Here is a 17,693-nt window from a genome sequence, read left to right as displayed (position 1 = left end):
ATTTATTATCTCTGCTGAAGTTTGAAGATATGTTTTCCTATGGCTTGCCAAAGGAGTTGCTATCATTGCGAAGTACTACTCAACGAAACTCGTATTCATGGAAAGTTTGAGGATTTTGTCACTAGAATGCAACAAGTTCATTCTCAAGTGCATATAATTACAATCATTTGTTAAGTATAAAACCAAAAGCAATGTCATGTAGAGTTCAATGTGGGAGATTATATGTGGGTTGTCATTTCTCGTGGCAGAGAGCGTAACAAGTTATTTGCATTCAAGATTAGGCCAGTAGAAATTATATATTGAAAAGATTAATTCTAATGCATATTATTTGCAAGGTACCAAGTTATATTTGAACACAACTTCTTTAATGTTATGTATTTGATTCATTATGTTGGTGATTCCTCATTTGACTAGGATACAATTGAGCATTCGGGGATGATTCCTTTCATGTCTAAGGAAAAGGGATCACCCCAATACTAAATAACCCAATACTAAATAAGGCAAATATTCAAGTTGGCCATGTGTGAGGTGTCTTATAATAAAAAATCCTCATTTGACTAGGGTACAATTGACCATGTGTGAGCTGTCTTAACCAAAAATCCTTTTCCTACGGGGGCATAATAGTTTGATGATATGCAATTAGACATTTCCAAACTAAGTAATATGGTGTAAGATACTTTTTGGCAAATAGGAATCACCCCAATGGAAAATAAGACAATCATCTAAATTATATTGACATATTTTTAAGTATTTTGTTTTTTAAATTATACCTTTAAATTAATATCATTTTCATTTTTAATAGAATTTTATTTGGGTAATAAATTGAGAAACCATTTAAAAAATCATCTTTTTTATAATGTAGGTGCCCAAATGTTATCTGATTGATTATGAAGGTCGATAGTCTTTTCCCTAGTTTGTATATTGAATAAATCCAAAACACAGTTTATACAAGATTTAAACTGACTTCCAAAAAATTCATCCCTACTAAGATTTAAAATTTTTTATTATCTTATTTATTTCCCTAAATACTTTACCACTACATCATATACATAGAGATTTTAATGTTATTTTATATTTGTTAAATATGTACTTTTCGTCAATTCAATTATTATAGCTCTGACTATAAATACGGACCATAATTTTGAATTTTAAAAAAATAACTATTAAATAAAATTATTTTAGATACTTTGTTATTTTCTCTAGCTAACCCATGTGTTGCCTTCTCCTGTATCCACAATGATACACCTAATTAATCACCGTTCTTTCCTCTCTAATCACATTATCATTATAAGCATTTGAACATTAATTATTAATTTGCTATTAAATCATGCAATTATTATTCTTTTTTCGAGTAAAAACATACGAATGATCAAATACGCAGAACGCAGTAAGATATTTTGCACAGCTGAAATTAATATTAAAACTTATTAAAATAATCACTTAAGCAGGGGCAAGTAAGCCGCCGTGATAAGGTACAGACGTGTAATATAATTTAGCCACACCTCCCCCATTATAAAATTATTTACAGTGAACGTGTAAGCATCCGTTACATTCATCAGTCTGTAACCTGGCCACTGCACCCTTCCGCTTGTTGCTGCGCCTGGCCCGTAATTCTGGTACTCACCGTAGTAAAGCCTGCTCAATGCGAAGCTCCCGTTCCATGCAATCCATCCCGCTGCCTCCACCATCCCCTCGATGTACGACTGCATGTACACCGTCCTCGAGAACTCCTTCCATGGCCGCCCCAGGAAGGTCTTCACTGAGTAGTTCGCCGCCACCAGCTCCGGCGCTGCCCCAATTCGTGCAGTTGTGGATGGAGAAGCCGGTGCACTCGTTGTAGAGAGTTCGACCCTGCACCGTCACTACGTTCACCTGCCCCTGGAGCGGTAAGCGCGCGTAGATGTGGCAGTTCTGGAACACGGCGGTGGCATCACCAAAGATGAAGTCGATGGTGCCGTGGACCTCGCAGTCACGATAGAATTGGTTGTTTGAGTGCGCATAGAGTGTATCCTGATACCCGAGGAACTTGCAACGGTAGAAAATGGAGAGGTCGGCATTGTTCCGCATTGCCACTACTTGTTGCTTCGCCGGCCCTGCCGTGTTCTCGAAGGTCATGTCCTGGGCAATGAACCGATCCTTATGTACCGCTGCACCAAACATAAATTTACATGGTACTAATTGAAGGCAATGACTTGGTTGATGCTTTGCTAACCGAATGTAGCAGTGTCGTAGGTTTCCCAGCCGTCCTCGACATTGCGGTTGGATGTGATCACAGTCCGATCTACTCCTGCACCAATCAAAATCAAATTCTTTTTATTCTCGGGCACGATCACGTTCTCCCGGTACGCCCCTTCATTGACATAGATGGCGAAGTAGCCGCCCTCTTCGACAGTAGTGTCGTTAGGGGCGAAAGCGATCGCTTTGTTGGAGTGTATACTGAAAGTCTAAGCTTTGTAAACATTCATTATGAATAAAGAATCACATTTGGTCTAATTATCTACATTTGTTTGTAGTTGTTCATTTAATTTATATTGTAGATAACATAGTATGTGGTGTCACATACAGAAGATAATGTTATCAGTACCTTATAAATTATAAACAGTAGCTCACGACCAGAATGGAAAGGAACAAACCATTAGAAGGTCGTAGTGTAATTAGGTATTAGTTTATCTTGACTATATAATTACACTAGTACACTCAGAGTGTATTGAGTAGGACCATTTGAGGTCGTTCCTTTTATACTGACTTTATAAAGGAACAAAGACTTCAGTTATTATGGAAGTGTGTGCTCTTAATCCTAATATAATAACAAGCACACATATTTGATATTTATTTCTTTAATTTATCAATGGGTGAGATTTAGTTCGTTGAATCAATAAACCTGATAAGTTGGGAAATGGTATTACTTATAGTGTGTGTTGTTGATTATAGAAGGAAACTGTGTCCTAGAGATACTAGGTTGATAATGTCCTCAAGAGGAGCTCATAAAGATTGTCATGTTAAACCCTGCAGGTGGACTTAGTCCGACATGATAATAAGGTTGAGTGGTACTACTCTTGGACTTAGATATTAATTAAATGAGTTGTCAGTAACTCACTTAATTAGTGGACATTCGATATCTTAAACACAGGGAGACTAACACACTCATAATAAGAAGGAGCCCAAAAATGTAATTTGGGATTGGTGCGGTAGTTCAATGATAGTTCTCTAGTGGAATGAATTATCATTGATAAAATTAAGTTGTGTGTTCGGGCGAACATGGGATGCTTAATTTTATCGGAGACCAAAACCAATTCCTCCTCGGTCCCTATCGTAGCCTCTTATTTATAGAGTACTATACCCACATATACCCACCTTCTATACCCACCTAAAGGGGCCAAGCTAGCTTGGGAACCAAGCTAGGGCCGCCTAGGTTTAAGGGCCGGCCCTAGCTTGAACCCAAGCTAGTAGGGCCGCCATAATTAATTAAAAGAAAATTTAATTTTAATGTTTATTATTATGTGGAAGATTTAATTTAAAATAGAATTAAAATTAAAATATCTCTCTTGTAAAAGACTTATAAAAGATTAAAAAAAGAGATTAGATCTCTTTCCTTATTTGTAGATTGGAGAGATGTTTTATTTTCTCTTTAAAATTATTCACATGTTAATAAAATTAAAATTATAGATATTTCCTTTTATTAACCATGAAGAGATTTTAAAGAGAAATTTTATTTTTTTAAAATTTCCGGAAACAAATAAGGAAAGTTTTAATTGTTGATTGAAACTTGTCCAATTTGTTTCCTATTGATTTGGCCGGCCATCATTGTTTAATTGGGGAAATATTATTTTATTTTTCTCAATTAAATCATGTCAAGGAAATTAAGGAAAATTTATTGTAATTAAATTTCCTAATTTACCTAGGCCAAGGAATATAAAAGAAGGGGTGAGGGTGCCTTCACAAGACACAACATCTATTATTCCTCTCCTTCTTTTGTTCCTTGGTGTGGCCGGCCATCATCTCCTTCTCTTCCTCTTGTGGTGGCCGAACCTCTCCCTCTCCCTTGGAGTTCTTGTGGTGGCCGGATACTACTCGGAGAAGAAGAAGAAGAAGGAGAGAAAGCAAGCATCTCTTGGAGCTTGGTTAGTATTTTGGTTTTTCTCCTTGGTAAAGCTTTTCTTTTGTGGCCGAACCTTGCTTGGAGGAGAAGAAGGTGGTTGGTGGTTTCTCATCTTGGAAGATCGTTGTCCACACAACGTCCGAGGTTAGAAGAGGAATACGGTAGAAGATCAAGAGGTTTTTCTACAAGGTATAACTAGTAATTTCTATTTCCGCATCATGCTAGTTATTTATGGAAATAATACCAAATACAAGAGGCTTACGTTCTAGTATTTCGAATATGTTTTTTCGAAGTTGTGTTCTTTTGTTTCTTTCTTTTCCTTGTGATTTGATTGTTCTCTTTGGTTAACCTAAAGTTATTTTAGGAAATTAAATATTAGCTTTCTATTAAAGGTTTTGTCTAGTCGGTGGTGGTTGCTCCCATATCCAAGAAGGTCATGTGCCTCGCCACGTCGATACTGGAAACCTTTTGGAAATTAATATTTAATGGAATTAATAACTTAGGAGACTTAGGTCAAGTTTCGCAGAGATCCAAGTCAAAACCTAAAAGAACAAATAGATTAAGTTTTGGATCAAACGTGTTAAGTTCCGCAGGCGATCCAAAATTTAATTTAAAAGAACACATGGTAGCTAGGAAAAGGTTCAGACCTTTGTACAAAATTTTTGTACAGTGGAACCTATAGGTTTTCCGAGTAGCAACCAACAATTGGTATCAGAGCTAGGGTTTTGCCTCTGTGTATTTGGTATTTAGTTTAATTATGCACATGTCATACATAATTTAGGCAGGTTAATAGTAGGATGTGCTAACTTTGTGGATGCAGGATCCAACTATTATGGCTTTTAGTTAATTATGTGTGTGATTGGACCCTTGGACATGTCAAGGGCAATTTATATGTGTGTGCATGATTGTATTAAAATACAGCAGGAGCTGTATTTAGTTTTATTAGGATTTTATTTTTGATCTAGATACATGTACATTCCTTTTATGGAATATAGGATCAAAAATGTAAAATTCTATTTATGTCGCGGATCGAATCTTGCAAAGCGTGGAACCTTCTAAGGACCAGAGGCGCAGCGGAACTAGGAGCAAGATGGATGTGATCCGGTGGCGGTGGCCAAATATGGCAGCAGCTTGGGATGACAACACACGGAGGACAATTAGAGATAAAAGCCATAATAGTTGAAAATTAAATTTTCTATTTATTGCTTTTATATTGTGCTGTGTGTGCATGTTAGTTTACAAGTTTAAGTAGGCTAGCATAGTTAAAATTCCTCATTTATAAATAACTAAGTGGGAGAGGGATTTTTAAATAAATCCCATGGTCTCCATTACTGGTTTGTAAGTGATGCAAACAAGCTTGCGCGTTGGCTCTGAGTGCCTTCCTCCATAACGGATGAGCTTGTTTGTGGATCACTAGAACAGACTTCCATTTTTGGATGACTATAGGAAATTAATTAAGAGCGTGTGATCTTCCCCAACGGAAGGGGCATAATCTTATTAATGGACTTAGTGTCAAGTAATGGTATACACTTAGACACATCTAATAGTATCCTCCCCAACGGAGTCACTATTATTATTTGTGTGACCAAATAATACCAACTATTAATTTTATTTGTCAAAAAGTTAGGTTGACAAGATAATAAAATTAATGGGTTAAAACCCTCCTTTTACAAATGTTGAATTTGTATACGTCCACACTAACGTGGCATACAAAATTCACGGTGTGATGAGGTGTTGGTTAATTTAAAATAGTATTGTTTGAGGAATCAATATTATTCTAAATTTAGAGTTCTGACCAAAAGTTATTTGTGATTCTTAGGATGTCTTTCAACCCACTATCCATCATACTTCAACAGAATGGACTTACTGGACCAAACTACATAGATTGGAAAAGAAACCTGGACATTGTTCTTACTGCTGAAAGCTATAAATATGTACTGACTGAGCAGTGCCCTGATGCACCTACTGGTGAATCTATCCAAGAGGAGATTGAATATCATAGGAAATGGGTAAAAGCAGATGAGATGGCACGGTGTTACATTTTGGCTTCAATGTCAAATGTATTGCAACATCAGCATCAAGATTTACCAACAGCCTATGATATCATGAACAATCTCAAGGAACTCTTTGGTCATCAGGATAGGGCTTCTAGGCAAGAAGCCATGAGAAAGATAATGACAGCCACCATGCAAGAGGGTACTCCTGTAAGGGATCATATCCTAGATGAGATTGATGGGGAAATGCAGATCCTTGGAGGAGAAATTGATGGGGAAACCCAGATCGATATGATCCTCCAAACCCTACCTAGAAGTTTTGAGCAGTTCCGCCTGAACTATAATATGAATAAAAGGATTTATTCATTAGGGGAACTACTGACAGAACTTCAAGCAGCAGAAGGGTTATTTCGTCACAATGCTCAAATTCACTATGCTGAAAATGGTTCTACTTCTAAACCGAAAGGAAAGAAGAAGAAGAAACAAACTGGTTCAGCAAAGAAAGTGAATAAATCTCAGAGTACGGGATTTAAAGCTGGAATGAAGAAGCCGAAGGGCAAGTGCTTCATCTGCAAGCAGGCAGGACATTGGAAGGCGGACTGTCCTCGTAAGAACCAAAACAAAGGTATATCTCATGCTCTAGTTGTTGAAACATGTTTAGCGGTGTTATCTACCAGCACCTGGTGTGTAGATACGGGAGCCACTGATCATGTCTGCAATTCCCTGCAGGGGTTCCAGGAAACCCGACGACTATCTGAAGGGGAGATTACCGTCTACATGGGCAATGCTACTAAGGTGGCAGCTGTTGCAGTGGGAGACGTCTACTTATCTTTTAGTAGAAATAAAAATTTGGTTTTAAGAAATTGTCTTTATGTACCCAGTTTTAGAAAGAATTTAATTTCAGTTTCTAAACTGTTTTTAGATGGATATTCAGTTTCTTTCAGTAACGATGTAGTTATTAAAAGAAATAAAGTGATTATCTGTTCTGGTACATTAGTTGGCAATTTGTATACTTTAAATCCAATTTCTTCCACAAAGCAAAACATGGAAATTTATAACTCATCTTCTAATTCTAATAAGAGAAAAGAACCTTCGCAAATGAACCAAGCATATCTTTGGCATCTAAGGCTTGGACATATTAACTTAAGTAGGATTCAGAGGCTTATAGCCGATGGACTTTTGAGTTCATTTGAGTTGGAAAATTTTCCAACTTGTGAATCTTGCTTGGAAGGTAAAATGACCAAGAGGCCGTTCAAGGCCAAGGGGTATAGAGCCAAAGAAGTGTTAGAGTTGGTTCACTCGGATTTGTGTGGTCTGTCCGGGCAAGAGGAGGTTTTGAATATTTCGTCTCTTTCATAGGCGATTATTCAAGATATGGATACATTTACCTAATGCGCAGTCCAGGTGCTTTGATAAGTTCAAAGAATACAAGGTGATGTGGAGAAACGACTAGGTAAAAGTATCAAGACACTACTGATCCGATCGTGGTGGCGAATACCTCTTAGGAGAGTTTAGGAATTACTTATCGAAGGTGGGATTCAATCCCAATTGTGCACACTGGAACACCAGAATGGTGTGGCGAGCGAAGGAATAGGACTCTTATGGAGATGGTTAGATCAATGATGAGTTATTGAATTACAAATTCGTTTTGGGGATATGCTCGGAAACAGCAGTGTATGTTCGAACTTAGTACCTTCTAAATCGTTTCTTCTACTCCCATAGAATTGTGGAATGGGCGAAAACCCGGTCTAAGACATATTCGGTTGGGGTAGTCCAGCACATGTCTAAAAGATCTTGATAAGTTAGAATCTCGTGAAGTTGGCGTGTTTGTAGGATATCCCAAAGGAACAAAAGGTGGTTTATTTTATAGTCCTAAAGACCGAAGGTCATTGTTAGCACCAATGCCCGGTTTTTAGAAGAAGACTATATAATGGATCACAAGCCCAGAGTAAAGTCGTTTTAGAAGAACTTAGAGAGGACATGTCTACTTCATACCAACAATGCAAGATGAAGTACCACAAGAGCCGCAACACGTGTCACACATGATACACAACCACGATAGTGCCTCGTCGTAGTGGGAGGGTTGTGAGGCACTGAAAGATTCATGTTTTGGGAGAGTCTTGGACTTGATCCCGGAAAACATGAACCTCCGATCATATAATGAAGCACTCCAAGATATAGATGCACATCTTGGCAAAATGCGATGAATTCGAAATAGAGTCTATGTACTCTAATAAGGTGCGGGAGCTTGTAGAACCACCGATGGTGTAAAAGCCGTTGGATGCAAGTGGATCTACAAAAGGAAAAGAGGGATGACGGGAAGGTAGAAACCTTCAAAGCTAGGCTTGTTGCGAAAGGGTACACTCAGAAAGAGGGAATCGATTATGAGGAAACCTTTTCACCGGTAGCCATGCTTAAGTCTATCCGGATACTCTTATCCATTCTTTCATATGGATTATGAGATTTGGCAAATGGATGTCAAGACGACTTTCCTTAATGGAAGTCTTGAAGAGAACATTCATATGAAGCAACCAGAAGGGTTCATTGAAAAAGGCAAAGAGCATCTAGTGTGCAAGCTCAATCGGTCCATTTATGGACTGAAGCAAGCTTCAAGGTCTTGGAACATCCGGTTTAATGAAGTAATCCAGTCATATGGATTTATTCAGTGTCCGGATGAGTCTTGTGTATACAAGAAGTGTAACGGAAATGTGGTGGTATTTCTTGTACTATACGTAGATGATATTTTGTTAATTGGCAACAATGTCAAGGTATTATCAGACGTAAGGGTATGGTTGTCCAAACAATTTGATATGAAGGACTTAGGAGATTGTGCACACATTCTTGGGATCAAAGTTATAAGGGATCGTAAGAAAAGAATGTTGTGTCTATCCCAAGCGTCATATATAGATACAATCCTTGCTCGTTTTAGCATACAAGATTCCAAGAAAGGTTTCTTACCTTTTAGACATGGAGTAGCTCTATCTAAAGAGATGTCTCCAAAGACATCAAAAGAGATAGAGGACATGAAAGCAGTTCCTTATGCTTCCTGTAGGAAGCCTAATGTATGCAATCTTATGTACGAGACACGATATCTTTTTACCGTGGGCATGGTCGTGAGATATCGAGTAACCTGACAAGGACATTGGACTGCGGTAAAGCATATATTGAAGTACCGAGAAGGACTAGAGATTATATGCTAGTTTACCAAGCGAACGATCCGCTTCCTGTGGGTTACACGGATTGATTTCCAATCAGATAGGGAATAGTAAGTCTACATCGGCTATGTGTTTACTTTAGGAGGTGGAGCCATTTCATGGAGGAGTGTTAAGCAATGCGTTTTGGACTCAACCATGGAAGCTGAGTATGAGCCTCTGAGGCGGCTAAAGAAGCAGTATGACTCGGGAACTTTCTAATGGACTTAGATGTGATTCTGGTTTGCCCAAGATCATCACAATTTATTGTGATAATAGCGATCTTGCAAACTCGAAGGAACCACGAGCTCATAAGGCGAGTAAACATATAGAGCGCAATACCACCTGATACGAGATATCTTGAAGCGAGGAGAAGTTGTCATCGCCAAGATTGCATCAGGATAACCTGGCATTTCACTAAGGCCCTTCCGGTGAAAGCTTTCGATCGGCATGTGGAGGGAATGGGAATCAGATGTATGGTAGAAGATATGGCAGCTTAGTCATTAGTATAAGTGGGAGATTGTTGGAGTGTATACTGAAAGTCTAAGCTTTGTAAACATTCATTATGAATAAAGAATCACATTTGGTCTAATTATCTACATTTGTTTGTAGTTGTTCATTTAATTTATATTGTAGATAACATAGTATGTGGTGTCACATACAGAAGATGATGTTATCAGTACCTTATAAATTATAAACAGTAGCTCACGACCAGAATGGAAAGGAACAAACCATTAGAAGGTCGTAGTGTAATTAGGTATTAGTTTATCTTGACTATATAATTACACTAGTACACTCAGAGTGTATTGAGTAGGACCATTTGAGGTCGTTCCTTTTATACTGACTTTATAAAGGAACAAAGACTTCAGTTATTATGGAAGTGTGTGCTCTTAATCTTAATATAATAACAAGCACACATATTTGATATTTATTTCTTTAATTTATCAATGGGTGAGATTTAGTTCGTTGAATCAATAAACCCGATAAGTTGGGAAATGGTATTACTTATAGTGTGTGTTGTTGATTATAGAAGGAAACTGTGTCCTAGAGATACTAGGTTGATAATGTCCTCAAGAGGAGCTCATAAAGATTGTCATGTTAAACCCTGCAGGTAGACTTAGTCCGACATGATAATAAGGTTGAGTGGTACTACTCTTGGACTTAGATATTAATTAAATGAGTTGTCAGTAACTCACTTAATTAGTGGGCATTCGATATCTTAAACACAGGGAGACTAACACACTCATAATAAGAAGGAGCCCAAAAATGTAATTTGGGATTGGTGCGGTAGTTCAATGATAGTTCTATAGTGGAATGAATTATCATTGATAAAATTAAGTTGTGTGTTCGGGGCGAACATGGGATGCTTAATTTTATCGGGAGACCAAAACCAATTCCTCCTCTCGGTCCCTATCGTAGCCTCTTATTTATAGAGTACTATACCCACATATACCCACCTTCTATACCCACCTAAAGGGGGCCGGCCAAGCTAGCTTGGGAACCAAGCTAGGGCCGGCCTAAGTTTAAGGTGGCCGGCCCTAGCTTGAACCCAAGCTAGTAGGGCCGGCCATAATTAATTAAAAAGAAAATTTAATTTTAATGTTTATTATTATGTGGAAGATTTAATTTAAAATAGAATTAAAATTAAAATATCTCTCTTGTAAAAGACTTATAAAAGATTAAAGAAAGAGATTAGATCTCTTTCCTTATTTGTAGATTGGAGAGATGTTTTATTTTCTCTTTAAAATTATTCACATGTTAATAAAATTAAAATTATAGATATTTCCTTTTATTAACCATGAAGAGATTTTAAAGAGAAATTTTATTTTTTTAAAATTTCCAGAAACAAATAAGGAAAGTTTTAATTGTTGATTGAAACTTGTCCAATTTGTTTCCTATTGATTTGGCCGACCATCATTGTTTAATTGGGGAAATATTATTTTATTTTTCTCAATTAAATCATGTCAAGGAAATTAAGGAAAATTTATTGTAATTAAATTTCCTAATTTACCTAGGCCAAGGAATATAAAAGAAGGGGTGAGGGTGCCTTCACAAGACACAACATCTATTATTCCTCTCCCTCTTTTGTTCCTTGGTGTGGCCGGCCATCATCTCCTTCTCTTCCTCTTGTGGTGGCCGAACCTCTCCCTCTCCCTTGGAGTTCTTGTGGTGGCCGGATACTACTCGGAGAAGAAGAAGAAGAAGAAGGAGAGAAAGCAAGCATCTCTTGGAGCTTGGTTAGTATTTTGGTTTTTCTCCTTGGTAAAGCTTTTCTTTTGTGGCCGAACCTTGCTTGGAGGAGAAGAAGGTAGTTGGTGGTTTCTCATCTTGGAAGATCGTTGTCCACACAACGTCCGAGGTTAGAAGAGGAATACGGTAGAAGATCAAGAGGTTTTTTCTACAAGGTATAACTAGTAATTTCTATTTCCGCATCATGCTAGTTATTTATGGAAATAATACCAAATACAAGAGGCTTACGTTCTAGTATTTCGAATATGTTTTTTCGAAGTTGTGTTCTTTTGTTTCTTTCTTTTCCTTGTGATTTGATTGTTCTCTTTGGTTAACCTAAAGTTATTTTAGGAAATTAAATATTAGCTTTCTATTAAAGGTTTTGTCTAGTCGGTGGTGGTTGCTCCCATATCCAAGAAGGCCATGTGCCTCGCCACGTCAGTACTGGGAACCTTTTATGGAAATTAATATTTAATGGAATTAATAACTTAAGGAGACTTGGGTCAAACGTGTTAAGTTCCGCAGGAGATCCAAGTCAAAACCTAAAAGAACAAATAGATTAAGTTTTGGATCAAACGTGTTAAGTTCCGCAGGCGATCCAAAATTTAATTTAAAAGAACACATGGTAGCTAGGAAAAGGTTCAGACCTTTGTACAAAATTTTTGTACAGTGGAACCTATAGGTTTTCCGAGTAGTAACCAACACGCTTCCCCAATGGTGTTGAAGTTGTCGGTGCCGCCTTGGGCCACCCTCACCGACGATGACTGATTTACCATCACCACCACATCGAGTCGAGTCCAGCGACGATCGAATAACACTACAAAAATGTCTGTGATTAACGACGGGGGTACCGACGAAATCACAACTCCGTCGGAGTTTGCCGACTGATTCTACTTCTGTCGATATCTTCCGACGGATATAGGTTCCGTCGGTAATTACCGACGGAACCATAATTCCATCGGAACTTACCGACGGAATTGTGAATTCCGTCGGTAATTACCGACTGATTATCCAATTCTGTCGGTAATTACTGACGGACCTAATTTCAGTCGGAATGCCGCACGACGAGATAACGGATTTACAAGAGCCGGATTTAGGTTTTTTATGTATTTCCGACGGAATTAATATTCCGTCGGTAAATAGGTACAGCTAACGGGTGTGGGCGTAAACTTTACCGACGGAAGTCTAATTCCGTCGGTAGATCCGGGTTTAGGGTTTATGTAATTCCGACGGAATTAATATTCTGTCGGTATATAGGTAGAGCTAACGGGTGCAGGCGTAAACATTACCGACGGAAATATAATTCCGTCGGTATCCACCGACGGATTTATGTTTCCGTCGGTGGGGTTCCGCCCGTACTCGTTAGCTTTTAAATTCGCTAAAGCTAGCCCGTTAACTAGGCGTAATCATCGACGGAATTGTGAATTCCGTCGGTAATTACCGACGGAATTAGTGTCCTGTCGGTAATTACCGACGGAAAAATTATTCCGTCGGTAACTCACGATTTATGGCACAGATTGGCTTGGCTTTCCTCTTCGCGCGACCCTCTTTTTCCTCCGATTTTCCAGCGGCGATTCTCTCGGCGATTTTTCAGCGGCTCTCTCCAGCAATCTCGGCGCCCTCTCCTCCCGTTCACCGCGATCCGCGCGATCTCTCAGGTATGGTCTTCTCCTCTCTCCTTTTGGTTTTCACACGGCCGATAGCCGCGCCCTGCTCGCGGATCGTTGCCGGTGGCCTACTCGAGGTTGGCGCCCTGCTAGCGGCCGACAGGGTGCTCGCGGCCGGCGGCCTGATCGCGGGCGACAGGGTGCTCGCGGCCGGCGGCCTGCTCGCGACCGGCGGCCTGCTCGAGGCCGGCAGACTGCTCGCGGCCGATGGCCTGCTCGCGGCCGGCGGCCTGCTCGCGGTCGGCGGCCTGCTCACGGCTCGCGGTCGGCGGCCTGCTCGCGGCCAGCAGCCTGCTTGCAATTGTAGCTGTGCTTTGCTACTGTTCGTAGCTAAGCACAATCAAAACCCTAGAAAATTTAAGTGTCGTGACATATTTTGATCCATATCGCTATTGTACTTGCATAAATGTAGTGACCAACAGGTGTTTGATCGATGCTTCTCATATATGTATGATTATTTCATTTGATGATGCTATAAGGAACAACATGTTTATAATAGTTTCATTTATTTACTTTAGTGTAGAGGAAATTTTCGGTAATATGATATGATAATCGTGAAATGAAATTGTGCACATAATTCTTTATTTAAGCTTATTTCAAGTGATACAACAAGTTTAATAATGTTTCAAATTATATTTTCTTTAGGTTATAACAATGTATATGAACAAAGCTTGGATGTATAATCGATTAGACAATGATTTTATCATAGATGATTTTATTGCTGAAGTTGAACAGTTTGTGAATTTTGCTAAAAGTCATCCAGAATATATGAATGGTGCTGAGTTACGCTGTCCGTGCAATCATAAAAAATGTCAAAATATAGCATTTCGTGATGAGGATACTGTAAAAATGCACATATGTAGAAATGGTTTTGTGCCAAATTACTACAATTGGTATTGTCACGGAGAGCCTTATTTATATAAATCAATTGGGTCATCTAGTGGTTCGTATTCTGAGACTACTGTTACAGCTCCTGAAGCATCAAATAATATTGATATTTCAATGCAATCAATGGTTCAAGATGCGATGAATGCAGTTAATTATTCGAATATAGATGAAATACCAACCCCTGAATATCATCAACTATATGAAATGTTAAAGGCTAGTGAAAGAGAAGTGTGGGAAGGCATTCCTTCTGGTCATTCACAACTATCAGCTACAGCAAGGTTATTGAATATGAAAGCAGAACATCATTTCTTAGAAAGATGTTATGATGACATTTGTCAATTGATGTCAAAGTTGCTCTTTACTGATAACATAATGACTGATAGCTTCTATGAAACTAAGAAATTGATCAGAGGTTTAGATTTGCCTATAGAGAAGATTGATTGTTGTATAAACAACTGCATGATATTTTGAAATGAAGACAGTGATTTGAATGAATGTAAAATTTGTACTCACCCTCGTTTTAAGCATCGTACTCGCATACCAGGGAAGAAGAGGAAAAATATTGCTTGGAAAGTGATGTATTATTTTCTGTTAACTTCTAGACTTCAACACTTGTATGCATCTGCAGCTACAGCTGACCACATGTTGTGGCATCATGAGCATGAGCATGAGCACGAAGGAGGTATAATTGTGTCATCCTTGTGATTCTCCTGCATGGAAACATCTTGATACTGTGTTTCCCTCCTTTGCAATGGAACCACGAAATGTGAGATTGGGGCTTTCTGCAGATGGATTTCAACCATTTGGTAAATCGAGACAACAATATTCATCTTGGCCAGTTATATTAACACCGTACAATTTACCACCATGGATGTGCATGAAAGATAAATTTATGTTCCTTACCGTGCTTATTCCTGGTCCAACCAATCCAAAAGATAAGATAGATGTTTTCTTGCAACCTCTAATTGTCGAGCTTAATGAATTATGGAATGTAGGGTCGGTTACTTATGATATTGCAAGTAAAACTAATTTTACATTGCATGCGGCCTTATTATGGACGATCAGTGATTTTCCAGCATACTCAATGTTGTCGAGATGGAGCACGGCTGGTAAATTAACATGCCCACATTGCATGACAGAGTCCGATGCATTTTCATTGCCTTGCAGTGGAAAGGTATCTTGGTTTGATAATCATCGTAAATTTCTACCACTAGATCACCCTTTTAGGCGAAATAAGAAAAATTTTCTAAAGAATGTTGTAGTCAGAAAACCTCCCCCAAGCAGTCCATGATTCAGGTGAAGAAATCATTGAACAAATAGATAGTTATGGATTCCTTCCAATATCTCAGCCTAATTCTGATGAGATAAATAAATATCTTGTGAGGATGTGCAAGTGTGGTTGGAAGAAAAGGAGCATATTCTGGGAGTTGCCTTATTGGAAGAATCTACTCATTCGACACAATATAGATGTGATGCATGTTGAGAAAAATTTCTTTGATAATATCTTTAACACTGTGATGAATGTACCTGGAAGAACTAAGGACACTGCAAAATCATGTGAGGAATTAAAAGAACTAGTCAACAGACCAGAGTTGCATCAGAATGAAACAACTAATAAGTTTCCAAAAGCTTGTTATACATTGGACAAAGATGATAAACAAGCTTTATGTAGTTGGTTAAAAGAAATCAAATTTTCATATGGATATGCTTCAAATATGGCTCGATGCGTTGACATGAACAAATTAAAGATGTTTGGAATGAAGAGTCATGACTGTCATGTGTTCATGCAAAGACTTATTCCAATAGATTTTCATGATTTACTTCCCAATAATGTTTGACAAGCACTTACAGAGTTGAGTCTTTTTTTCAGATATTTGACACTGAGGTGTATTATGACGGTTGATATGATTCAGCTAGAGACTGACATTCCTCTCATACTTTGTAAGTTGGAGCGCATATTTCCACCAAGTTTTTTTGATTCAATGGAACATTTACCGGTACATTTACCATATAAGGCACGAATAGCTGGTCCTGTGCAGTACAGATGGATGTACCCATTTGAAAGATTTTTGAGAAAATTAAAAAATAATGTTCATAATAAAGCAAGAGTTGAAGGGTCAATATGTAATGCTTATCTGGTGAAGGAAGCATCTTCTTTCTGCTCTTATTATTTTGCTGATAATGTTAAAACTAGACACAACAAATGTCCTAGAAATTCGGATGATACTCATAATATAGATCCATCGATGCTTTCTATTTTCAAATTTTCTGGTATACCAATGGGTGCATCTGTTTCTAGATGGTTAACTCAACAAGAATATCATGCTGCAAGAACATACATACTCTTAAACTGTGATGAGGTCAAACCCTACATAAAGTAAGTTAACTTTTCTAATCAAGCTTTTATTTCGTTGTACTTAATTGCTTGATATCCTAATTTTCTTATAATTACCTTCTTTTAAAGCTTGTATGAGCAACAATTATATCTTCAAAATCTATCAATGACTGCAAGAGAGGTTGCTGAAAAGTTAGAGACCGAATTTGCATTATGGTTTCAAATATATGTGAGTTAGAGAAATTTTCATAATTCTTTATTAAAATAAGTTCGGTCCTAATTTTTCTTATTACTATTTTGATAGGTGAAAGACCGAAGAATATCTAATGTACAAGATGATAGAATATTGAATCTTGCATCTGGACCCCTACGCTAAATAATGGTCTATTCGGGTTACTATGTTAATGGTCTCAAATTCCATGTGAGACAATAAGATTCGCAGAGATTAACTTTTAATTCTGGTGTCTGCGTTAAAGGATATATCGACACCAATAACACTGAGTTTGATTACTATGGTAGACTTGAGGAAATTATAGAGGTTGAGTATCCTGCATTACCGATAAAAAGGTGTGTGTTGTTCAAATGTTCATGGTATGATCCAACCCCAAGAACAGGTACCAGAATACATACAAATTATAATTTAGTAGAGGTTAATGCAAACAGAAGGTTCAATAAGTTTGAACCTTTCATTTTTGCAATACAAGCGGGTCAGGTTGTTTATCTTGAATATCCTACGAAGAGAAGAAGAGCTAGTGAATGGTTGTCTGTTTGTCGATTGAAGTCTCGTTCTACCATAGAAATGCCGAACACGATTACTACTCAAAATCATGATGCATTTCAGAATGACGAAGTAGAGAGACATTCGGTTGATTCACAACTCCAATCTACATCATAATTACTTGTAGATGGTAATGCCACTGACGAGGAGATACATGATGGAGAGAAATCCAGCAGTGAGGATTTTGTTGAACTAACAGAGTCTAGCGACGACGACTTACAAACTGTTAATGTTGAGTAGAAATGCTTCCAGAGTCTAGCATTGATTAAATTTTAGCATTATTATTCATCTAGTAAGTTATGCTTTAATCATGTTTTGTTGCTTATTTATCATGTTATTAAAGACTTATTATGATGTCCTGTAATATGTTTTTGTAGATATAAGGTATCATGGCAGATCTTCCAGCACCACTCCGTGGATCCACCGTCCTTAGGGTTGTTGGAGAGTCGAAAGTATTTTTTTATTATTAGTAATTCAAGTTCTTTATTTATAGCATATATCTTATGTCTTAA

The 17,693-nt window shown here is 37.9% G+C and overlaps 1 pseudogene; it reads right to left on the bottom strand.

The window, feature by feature from the left end:
- Positions 1-1,440: 1,440 nt before the first annotated feature.
- On the bottom strand, positions 1,441-12,289 carry LOC121972894 (annotated as a pseudogene).
- Between the last annotated feature and the right edge of the window lie 5,404 nt (positions 12,290-17,693).

This window comes from Zingiber officinale, chromosome 4A, assembly GCF_018446385.1.
Source record: "Zingiber officinale cultivar Zhangliang chromosome 4A, Zo_v1.1, whole genome shotgun sequence".
In the NCBI taxonomy this organism is placed as follows: domain Eukaryota; kingdom Viridiplantae; phylum Streptophyta; class Magnoliopsida; order Zingiberales; family Zingiberaceae; genus Zingiber; species Zingiber officinale.
The sequence above is the reverse complement of the archived record's forward strand: the minus strand, read 5'-3'. Positions and strand labels throughout refer to the sequence as shown.